We start from the raw sequence: 11,326 nt of genomic DNA, 5'->3' as shown, positions 1-11,326 counted from the left end.
AACGGATGTTTTTTTTTAAACTATATATCATTTTTTTGTGTATGTGACATGTATTTTTTAAATTCAGCATCCAACAACTCTATGGAATTTCATGCAACAAAAATAGCAGCGTATTTTCACTGTTCAGTAGCAAAATCATAGTATAGCACTGAAATTTTGCTGTTGCTAAAGACGCTGCTCTCAACAATGGAATTTCGCTGCTATAAACGCTGCTCATCAGCCACAGCAGTGGAATTTTGCTGCTATAAACGTTCTGGACCAACAAAATTTTACTGTTAATAGCACTGCTCAGCAGGGAACGAAATCCCCGACATCCCGACAAAAAAAGCGCTATTGAAATGCTGCTAGAAAACACTGTTGTGCCCCCAATGTGTTGTAGTGATTTGTTAAATAGTGATATTTAGTGTCATAAAATAATGTGGCACTAAACATAATTCTCATAAAAACTTACCAAAATCCCTTTAAAAAGGCTTTTCTTATGATGTTGTGTGACATTTTGTTGTGACATTAAACGTCACCTCTAATGGCATTAATGATTGACGTGTTAACATCTCCCGTATCTTGAAAGCTTACACATAGAAAACCCATGTGTTTTTTGGGCCATGTGACATTAGCATAGTGACATTAACACAGAAGTTCTCTTGTAGTGATGATCTTGAGACATCCCTCGACTTTGGCACAATAAAGAGGATGGAAAAATAGTTGGAGAGGTACCATAAGGCAAAGGACTAACTAGTAATATAGATGACACATTACAAGATAAGATAAATAAATTTGGTATGTTCAATTCTCTAGAAATGAAAAAATGGCTTGATGTAAAGAGGCACACATGGGGAGGTCAAATGTAGGAAAACATTTCAGGATAAGACCAAGACATCTTATATATCCTCTTAAGACTACACAACTCCCTAATAATATGCCACCTAGATAGCTAGAACAAACTCTACGAAAAGCAAGAGAGGACGTTGAAGGCATCAATAAGAAGAAAGAGATGGAATTTACAAGAGGATGTGATTGGCATGTACATAAATCAAACTAACACGTCCATCTTCAATAATTAATTTTCTTGATGTACAAATAAAATAATGCTCTCTTTAAAAGTTTTTTTTTTGTATATGTAATGTAGTATCAAAAATATGGAGCACTATGGTTGCATGGGTATTATTTTCGTGTGGAGAGAACAGATATAGGAAAAGAAAAACTTTTGACTATAGAGTAATGGCTAACTTTGAACGAGAGAGTCGAGCTAGTGCTAGAATCAAATTTTAATCTCATTATTGTGGAGCTATATGCAAGACATAATTGGGAGTTTGAGATGTTCATTCTTGATGTGTTCAATAGTTTAAAGTGGTCATCAACAATGTTCTACCACAACTGTGAGAAGAGACAATAGTGAATTTGTTGTTGTTTACTCCATTAAGTTATGAACAGATCTTTGGGATATATTTACATTACCACAACAATGTGAGGAGGCATTATTTTCTCTAAAGCTTACCTATTATTACTTTATCTTCTGTAATGTGTGCTTAGTGAGAGAATAACAAAGGCATTACTCATGTACATAGTTCCTTATGAGAAAGGCCAAACCTAATCATCGGTGGATTTAGGCTCTTGCATTGGTCCCTGTAGAAAATATTCATAACACAAAAACTCAAAAATTATGAGTGATGCAAAACTATTTGATGGGTGCAAAGTGTAGAGGCTTACCATATTGTCAACACATATCCAATCGACGTTGGCGCCCTTTCACTCAAGTTGCTTGAGGAGGGCATATTGCCATGCTTTAAGGAATACCTTTCGTCTGTATCACTTTCTACCTAATTGACCACTCTTTGTTAGAAGCATGAAGCATAAATAATTAACAAAAATGAAATGCACATTATGTGGAAAGCATAAATACTATTACTATTTACAAAGTATATGTGGAAAGCATCCTAGCTACCATTCCTAAGATGGGAGCTCCCTATGCTCTCCATCCGCTTGGTTGCGGCCTCCTCCTACTGCTTATATCTATACTAATTTGTGTTGTGCTTCCCAAATCAATTGTATAGAATATCAGTGATTTTCTCCCCTTATCTTTACTATGTGTGTAACATCACTATGCCAATGCTTCAATACATTCACCGTGTGATCATTAATCCATCTATGATGTACCTCTTCACTACCTAGTGCTGGCCTAAACTCACTCCTCATTTGATTGACGATGCAGTCCTTCTTTGTTTGATCCAGTTTATGCCATGTACTCATAAAGTCATGGGAAAATACTATATTGCATAACTCATGGATTCCAATCTTCATCTCGTTGTCAATATCAATGTGAGGAACACATTTCCCTCCACTATTTGGTATTTGGGAATGAGAGAAACTGGGGGTAGAGGGGTTTGTGTCGAAGCGGTGAGATGAGTGTGAACATGGTGTACCCTCACAACTAGCAATGGGAGGCATAGAAGAGAATGTGGAGCCACCGCCATAGCAACAACCTGACGAGCAATCTTGTCTTCTACGGCTCGAATTATTCGAGCAAGCCATGGGCGGGGATTACGTGACTTTCCGTGGAGTGTCCACCATCGACATGGCTTCTGTGGTGGTGGGTTGTGATGGTTGTGCAAAAGTATTAGCCCTTCCCCTAAAGTAGGCTTAAGACATAGCCCTTTTCTCAAGGCTCATTTGGGAGATGAAATTGTAAAACTGACTCAGGGGACATTGCCTATTTAGTAGGCACGATGGAGATATTGGGGATGTATACAAGTGAGTTGTCTGGTGTGTAATCCATGGTCTACACACACAATTAAAGGTGGTTATGCACATTGCAAGGGTGCCAGTGTTTAGGGTTTAGGGTTTACATGGCATAAAAATGGGGCATCATCATGCTCATGTTTACGCCATGACTCTAATAAGGAGAGGAGCATGGTCTTGAAGGATCTACCTACCTAAAGCCTACATACAAGGGCAACATCAAAAGAAAGAAGATGCATTAAAAAAAAATGAGAACGCATTTAGGATGTTAGGGCTCTACTTACAGTACCATAGATGATTACTTTACTTTGTTTCAGTTTTCAAGTTTAGCAATTCCTTTTTGTAAGTCTTTTTGCAAAATACCTTAGTCGGACTTTCATTATGTCTTGGGGACATTCCGATGAAGGAATGCGGTTATAACCACTTGTAAAACGGATGCGGGCTTTTAATCAGCCGCACTATTGTGTTTTGGATATGATGAATTAAGGAGTTCCGTCTGTGCTCTGCAAAGGCATTCGGACTCATTTCTGTCATCCACATGTGTATTTTTTATTTCAGTCTTATTTCCATGTATCCGAATTAGGTTTAGTGAAAGTCTTATTTGAGTCGGGAATATACACTGGCGATCCTGCGGGTTTCTACTTTAAAAAGGGTAGATTAGGAACAAACCTAGAGTTTTTCGGGGATAAGAGGATTTTTTCTATATGGATGGGTTGTTATATGATTTCCGAAATTGGGTAATAGATGAGGAGGAAGTAAATGCTTATGCAGAAATATTCTTTAATCAAAATTTCTCTGACCTTCCTAGAGATATTATCTCCATCATCAGGAAGAAGGTCTGGATTCATGAGGTTCGGGATTTGATAGGGAGAAGGAGAATCATATCTAGGGATTTGATAGGTAGAAGGAGAATCATGTCTAGGGATTTGCAGTATGTCCTGAATGCTCATTATGAGTATTTGTTTTTATCAAGGCATTCTTGAAGCTTGGGGTGATGCACGGAATGCATGAGTGAAGAAAGTAGAAGGGCTTCTAGGGTTTATTTCACAAGATCACGGTCCAGAGGTGGACAGCAAGAAAATGATTCAGAGGATAATGATTCAAGTCAGTTAGGAGGACAGTCCGCAAGAACACCGGAGGACTGGGCAAGGGGTGTTGCTCAATTGGTGGTGGGTGTTGCTGCGGTACGACCATTGATTTCAAGAAAGTGGTTACAGTTTGATCCTCTTCTGCTAAAAAGAAAACCTAAACCTAGGGTAGTTCCAACAGCACTCATAATGGCACATCGAGGGGCAATCGTCGCTGATCTCAAAGTCAAGTTCGAAAAGTTTAAGGGGCCGAAAAAGAAGGACCCCGATTGTCATGTTGCTGAATTTGAAGCAGCTTGGCAGGATAGCAGATTGGCTGGAGTATATGGTGATGCTGACAAGATGCATCAGTTCGAGGCTACTTTTGGAGGAAAAGCTATTGAATGGTTTAGCCATTTTGCCCCAAATCACTTTGCAACATACAATGATTTGAAGGGAGCATTTTTGGCTAGGTTCAAAAAGGAAAAGACACCGAATGATGTGTTGCGCAAGATAAAGAGAATTGAACAGAAGAAGATGGTGCCGGATTATGCTCAGAAATTTACCCAGTTAGTTAATAGATTGGAGGTGGCAGAAAGACCAACCCCAGAAATGTTAGCTGGATACTTTTTGAAGGGTTTGAGGAAAACCATAAGGTTTGCAGTAGCCAGTGTGGATGTGGCTACAGGAATGGATGATCTAGTAGAAACAGCTGCTAGAGTGGAGAAGAGATATGGTACATTGAAGGATGACTCCGACAGTGATTCGGACAGTGATTCAGAGTCCGAGTCGGATTCTGATTCGGATGATTCTGAGGATTTTGATTCAGATTCAGATAGCTCTGATGATGAAAAGAGTAAATCAAAGAAAAAGAAATCTAAAAAGAAGCAAAAAAAGACAAAGAGGAAGAAAGACAAGAAGAAGAAAAAAGAGGAGGAAAAGAGCAAGACAAAGAGAAAGAAGCAAGACAAAGGGACTCAGGAATTGGATAAGTTAGTAGCCCAAAAGATAAAAGACATGGGAATTTCATCATCTGATAAACCTCACTGTCATATTTGTGAGAGGGATGGTCATCTAACATCAAACTGTTGGTATAATCCATGGTATAGAGGTCCAGTTCCAGATCGGATTCAGAAGCAAAGACAGGAGATTCAGGCAGCAGTGGTGCAAGTTGCCCCAAAAGTCCAACAGAGAGGAAATCAAAATTGGTATCCTCCAAGTCAGGGTTACAGAAATCAATGGAGACCTCCAAATAGACAATGGAATAGAGGAAGAGGAAGAGTTCCTTGGTGGAATGAATGGAGGAATAATTAGAATGAGTATGATAATCAAAATCAGGCTCCACACCAACAGCCTAGACAAGAAGAGAATCCTGCTCCACAGGTTAACCTTGTGTTAACAAAAATTTAGCCTGTGGGTGAGTCCGCCATCGGGTATCCCAGAGAGTGAAGGAAGGAAGTATTTACAAGAGAAATTAGTGTCAGCAATGCAAATGGCATGTGACTGTTCCAATTGTGCAGAGAAAGAAGATAATGTTGAGGTGATGGCAGTAACCAGATCTCAGAAGCTGAAGTCTCCATTGGATTGGGAGGAACAAAAGGATGTCCGAGAGCAGTCATCGGAAGAGTTGAAGAAGATTGAGAAGAAGAAACAAGTAGCTTGGGAAGATGAAAAGAAGAAGGATGAGGTTGGTTCAGTTTCACTGTTTGAAGAATTACTGCATACTCCATTAAATATCACTTTGGATCAATTGCTCAACATAGTGCCAATATTTAAAGACAAAGTGATAACTGCAAGGAAGAGGCCAGAAGCATTAGAGGTAGAAGTATGCAACATGTCACCTGGAGATGTGGATTGGAGAGTTCCTACCATAAATCTGAAGTTTCAGGGGAAGGACTTTACTAAGGTTTTATTAGATGGAGGCTCCAGAGTGAACATCTTACCTGAAGGGGAGTTTCTAAAATTGAAGCAGATGGAGTTGCAACCAGCTCCTTTCTAAGTGCGGATGGCAGATCAGAGGAAGGTCCAGCCTATCGGGATGTTACGACACCAAGAGATACTGATTTCTGGTTTGTCATTCCAAGTAAATTTTGTGGTCTTAAAATTGGAAGACACACGAGGAGCTTACCCAATGTTATTGGGGAGACCTTTGTTCCACACAACAAAACTTAAGGAAGACTGGGAGAAGGATGAAATTGCTCTTAAGAAAGGCTCCAAAACAGTGAAGGTTAGCATGACTGATAAAGCAATTTTAGCAAAGGAAATTAAGCCTTTATATGCTCAAGCAATCAACTTGGCATCGGAAGTCACAGATGATGAGGAAGAGGATTATCTTAAAGAAAATCCGACAATAGTGCCTGTTTTTGAAGTGGATGTCATTGACATTATGGATAGGTACTGGTTCACAGGGAAATCTGATCTTCAGTGTGCTCAAGTGGAGTTGGACGGCCCAAAAGGGTCCGACCTGAAGGAAATCTCAAGGGAGGAAACAACTTCTCAGATTTTGTATGTTCAGAGCAAGGACTCCGAAAAGGATGCTGGAGAAGCTATCAAAAGCAGGCAGAGGCATTGTATGAACATACTCTGGGGGAAAGAGTTCTAGAGTAAAAGAAGATGAATTGCAAGATTTAGATCTGGGTACAGTGGGGACAATCCAAGGATTATCAAGGTTAGAGTGCACCTGGATTCCAATTTTAAGGAGCAGTTGAAGAAGTTGCTGCAGGAATTTATTGATGTGTTTGCTTGGGACTACACTGATATGAAAGGGATGGATCCACAGATTTATCAGCATCAGATTAATCTTAAAGAGGATGCTGTACCACAGTGGTGCAACAACGTTACCGCATGAATCCGAATTATGCCCGACAAGTGAAGGAGGAATTGGATAAGCTCCTAAAAGCAGGGTTTATTAAGCCAGTGGATTAGGCAGCATGGCTTTCCCCCATTGTAGTAGTTCCGAAAAAATCAGGAAAGCTGAGGGTTTGTGTGGATTATAGGAAGCTGAATGCAGCTACAATAACTAATCCATTTCCCTTGCCATTTGTAGACACATTGCTTGATGATGTTGCTGGCCATGAAATGTATAGATTTCTAGACGGATTCTCAGGGTATAATCAGATTAGCATGGCAGAAGAAGACATGGAGAAAACTGCATTCATAAAACAGAGTGGGGAGCATTTGTGTATACAGTGATGAGTTTTGGGTTAAAGAATGGCCCCCCGTCTTTTTCAAAAGCAGCATTCAAAACATTGAGCCATATCTTACAGATTTCATGAGGATTTTCATGGATGATTTCTCAGTGTTTGGGAAACAGTCATTGCATTTGGAGCATTTGAGGAAATGTTTGCAAAGATGCAGGCTATTTAGAATGTCCATGAATCCATTTAAATGCGCAAAATAGCAGTCCGCAGAGGAAAGCTATTAGGACATATTATTTCAGCAGAAGGAATGCTGGTTGATTCCGACAAGATCCGAGCAGTTCAAGAAGCTCAACCTCCACAGAATCTGAAAGAGTTAATGAGGTTTTTGGGTCAGATTAAATGGCATTGTAGATACTTGCGCTATTTGGCGGATATTTGTGCCCCATTGTCTCATCTCACCAAAAAAGACATTCCATATGTCTAGGGAGAGGCACAGAAGAATGCATTTGAAATTCTAAACAAAATATTGGTGGTAGCACCAATATTGCAGCCACCAGATTGGCTTTTACCTTTTCATGTGTTTGTAGATGCGTCGGATGTTGCAATCGGAGCTATTTTAATGCAAGAAAAGCAGAAAGGGTGGTACCGGCCTATCTATTATGCAAGTAAAATGTTGTCACCAACTGAGAAGAATTACATAGTGACTGAGAAAGAAGCTTTGGGCATGGTCTATGCATTAAGGAAGTTCAGACACTATTTATTGAGCAACAAAGTGGTTTTCCATGTTGACCACCAAGCTTTGTTGTATTTGGTGAAGAAGCCCCAGTTGACAGGAAGGCTGGCACGATGGATGCTCTTATTGCAGGAATTTGATTTTACTATTATTCATACTCCTGGCAAGTTACATGCAATTGCAGACTATTTGAGTCGGATTGAGCATGGTGAAGCAGTAGTTGGAGTTTCAGATCAGTTCAGATGCCAGTCTCTATGCTGTTTAGGACTTTTCAAGCTTAAAACTGGTATGATGAGATGCTGAATTTTTTGCTAGATGGAATGCTGCCAACACAGATGACAGCGGATCAGAAAAAGAAGTTTGCTTTGAAGAGCAAACCTTTTCTAGTCATTGCAGGGTGTTTGTACAAAACAGGTATTGATCAGATTATACGCAGGTGTGTGCCTGATGTGAAGAGCAGGAAGCTGTATTGAAGGAGGCTCACAGTGGCAATGCTGGCGGACATTTCTCAGGAGAGATTACAGGTCGAAAAATCCTGCAGGGGCTGGTTTATGGTGGCCTCTTGTACTTAAAGATGCTCATAAGTTCTCCAGAGAGTGTCTGCAGTGTCAGAAAATGGGACAGCCAGGATCATCGGATAGAATGCAAGATCATCCAATAATGCCTTTGGAACCATTTCAAAAATGGGGGCTTGACTTTGTAGGACCAATTAAGCCAAGAGCTAGCAGAACAGGTGCCAGGTATATATTAGTGGCTACTCATTATGCCACAAAATGGGTAGAGGCAGTGGCTTTGAGAGATAACAAGGCAGCTAATGTAGCAAGGTTCCTATACAAGAACATAATGACTAGGTTTGGATGTCCTGTGGAGTTGGTCTCTGATCAGGGGGGACACATTTTTTAAATTCAGTAATTCAGGAGTTGACCAGGACTCACATGATGGTACACAAGAAATCATCCCCGTATCATCCGCAAGCAAATGGACAAGCGGAGAGTTCAAACAAGATTTTGCTCAGGATTTTGAAGAAAATAGTGGCAGATCACTATAAGGATTGGGATGATAAATTAGATTCAGCTCTGTGGCCCTTTCGGACTGCCTTCAAAGTGTCGACTAGCATGATGCCATTCCGATTGGTGTATGGGATAGAAGCGGTTGTTCCCATGGAGTTTGTGGTTCCGACACTGAGGATTTCTTCAGAATATAGATTGTCATCAGAGGAGTCATTAAAGCACAGGCAGGAGCAGCTGTTACAATTGGATGAAGATAGACTACTTAGTGCTCTTACAGTGGAGGTGATACAAAAGAGGAGACAAACATGGATATTAAGGCAGATCAAGTTTAAAATTTTTCAGAAGGGTGATTGGGTTATGATGTATAACTCAAAGCTGGGAGAGAGCTGGGACCACATCTTGGTAAGCTCAAACTTAGGTATTTGGGTCCTTAAAAAATTACAGAGGATTTAGGGCAAGGCACGTTTCGATTGACAGACTATTTTGGAACGGAGGTGTTGAAACCAGTTAATGGATTCAGGCTCAAGAAATTTTATGGAGCTATCCCAGGCCAGAAGGGCATTCATGAAACAGGTCCGGATAGAAGGTCCGACGTTGACTCAATGGATACACAGCGGAATGAAGTGGAGATCATGTCCGCCCGAGGCGTCGGAGTGTTTTGTGCTGACGTGGCGTTCGGAATTTTTAAATTTCAAAATGATGGTTTTGATTTGTGTGAAACGTCTAAATCACATCAAAATGAGTATTGGGAGTTTTCGAGTTGTGGGAATGGAATATCCACTTGAAACTCTTGAGGTGGTTGACGGGACTGAGTAAGTGTCCTATTTCTGAGCGGGCCATGCAGAAGGCAGTCGTAGAACAGCTGGAGCGCTTGAACGAGCTTAGGAGAAGCTTAGCGCTGCTAGACATGCCCCAAACCCACAGTAATTCTGTCCCGACGGCAATGAAGAAAGGGAAAGGACATTTTAAAAAAACGGGGGACGAGATAGTTCAGATAGGGCTAGTTGAGGGTCAGAACAGTCCGGTGGAGATTGAGGATGATGATGATGAGCAAGAGGCTTGTCTGGACAATGCTGAGACAGAAGCTTGGCTGAGGTGGATAAAGCTGTGGAAATTTGCAAATCTTCCATGGTCGGAGTGGGAGAAGAATCCGCATGCAAAGGAGCAGTTCGACTACCTCAAATCTACCGGCGCGTTTGTCACACAACAGGTGGTGCAGGTAACACCAGATTATGTAGCAGCAGCATTTCATTTACCTTATACAAAGGATTCTAGTGTCTTAAAAGTGACCGACCAGATGATGAGGTTGGAGTTTGGTTCTCCCGAAGGTACAAAGGGGTATTTCATGGTTAGGAATGCATCTCCACAGAGGCAAGTGCAGTGTACCTGGTTTTTATCCAAGGTGTGCCTGTTGTGAAAAGTTTGTATATGAGTAAGGAATCTTATGCAGTGCTGCAGAGTGCAGAAAAAGGATTGAGTATTGATTGGGGTTCTTTTCTTCGTGAGAAATTACAGTTTTATGCAGGGCTTCGGGATAAAAGAAGGCAAGTTTCGGTGGACCGTTTAGCCCCATACATGGCCGGGTTATTTACGTATAGGGATTGGCTTCGTTCCGATCCTATTCATGCAGAGCCCGAAGGCAACCATGAAGGAGCCTGTGGATGGTGGAAACCTCAAGAGAAAGTTGCAATACATGGCAGGGTCAAGCATGAAGGCAACTGATGAAGGGGATCTTGTTGCTGCCGGATATTCAGAGCAGGAGGTGTTAGAGGCAATGGCTAAAAAGAAGCCTCCTTTAGTGGTGTTTAAGGGAGATAAAGCAGGGGGTAGCAAGCCTGAATCAACTATCGTCGAACATAAGTTAAAGATGACAAAACGAAAGGGCGCTGGCGGATTGGCATTACAGGCTTTAGGGAGTTCTGTACCATCTACTCCTGTAGCACCAACAGTTTAGATGATCATATCCCCACAGGGTTGGATGTAGCCATGAGACCTGAAGAAGAGGTCATCACAAAGTTATACTCAGTACAGCATTATATAAGGCAGCAAGCTAAGCAGGGAGAGAGACAGAAGGCTACTATGGAGGCTTTGGAAAAGCAGGTAGCTGATAATGAAGCAGCAGGATTGGATGACATGCGCAAGGAAATAGAGGATTTGAAGGAGCAGAATGTTCAGCTCAGGAAGCAACATAAGGAGGAGTTGTTGGGTGTGCAGAATTCCACAGCATTGTTCAGACAGTGGACAGAGGTGTTTAAGCAAGAATGCAAGTCTGAGAGTGGACTCAGACAATGGACAAAGTGGCAGCAGTTCAAGCAAAGAATGAGTTTTTACAGTCTCGGATTGCTACAGTATCAGAGTTAGAAGGTGAAATCTTGGAAGAGAATCAGGTTCAAGGAGTAATAATAGCAACTGAAGATGTTGAAGTGATGAAGAAAGCAGTGACAGAGCATGCATTAGAATTGTGGGAAGGTTTGCTGTTGAAAATGGAAGAATGGATTTCAAAGACTTATCAGGAGGTGAAGGCTATGTTTACTTCTGAAGTGGATGAGGAATATGTCATGCGGATTAAAGAGCTTGAGGCAGAGAATATGAAGTTGTCTAATCAATTGTTACAACAGACATTGCAGGAGGTTAAGGATG

This window comes from Cibotium barometz, chromosome 43, assembly GCF_041138505.1.
Source record: "Cibotium barometz isolate CiBa-2024 chromosome 43, ASM4113850v1, whole genome shotgun sequence".
Lineage (NCBI taxonomy): Eukaryota > Viridiplantae > Streptophyta > Polypodiopsida > Cyatheales > Cibotiaceae > Cibotium > Cibotium barometz.
The sequence above is the reverse complement of the archived record's forward strand: the minus strand, read 5'-3'. Positions refer to the sequence as shown.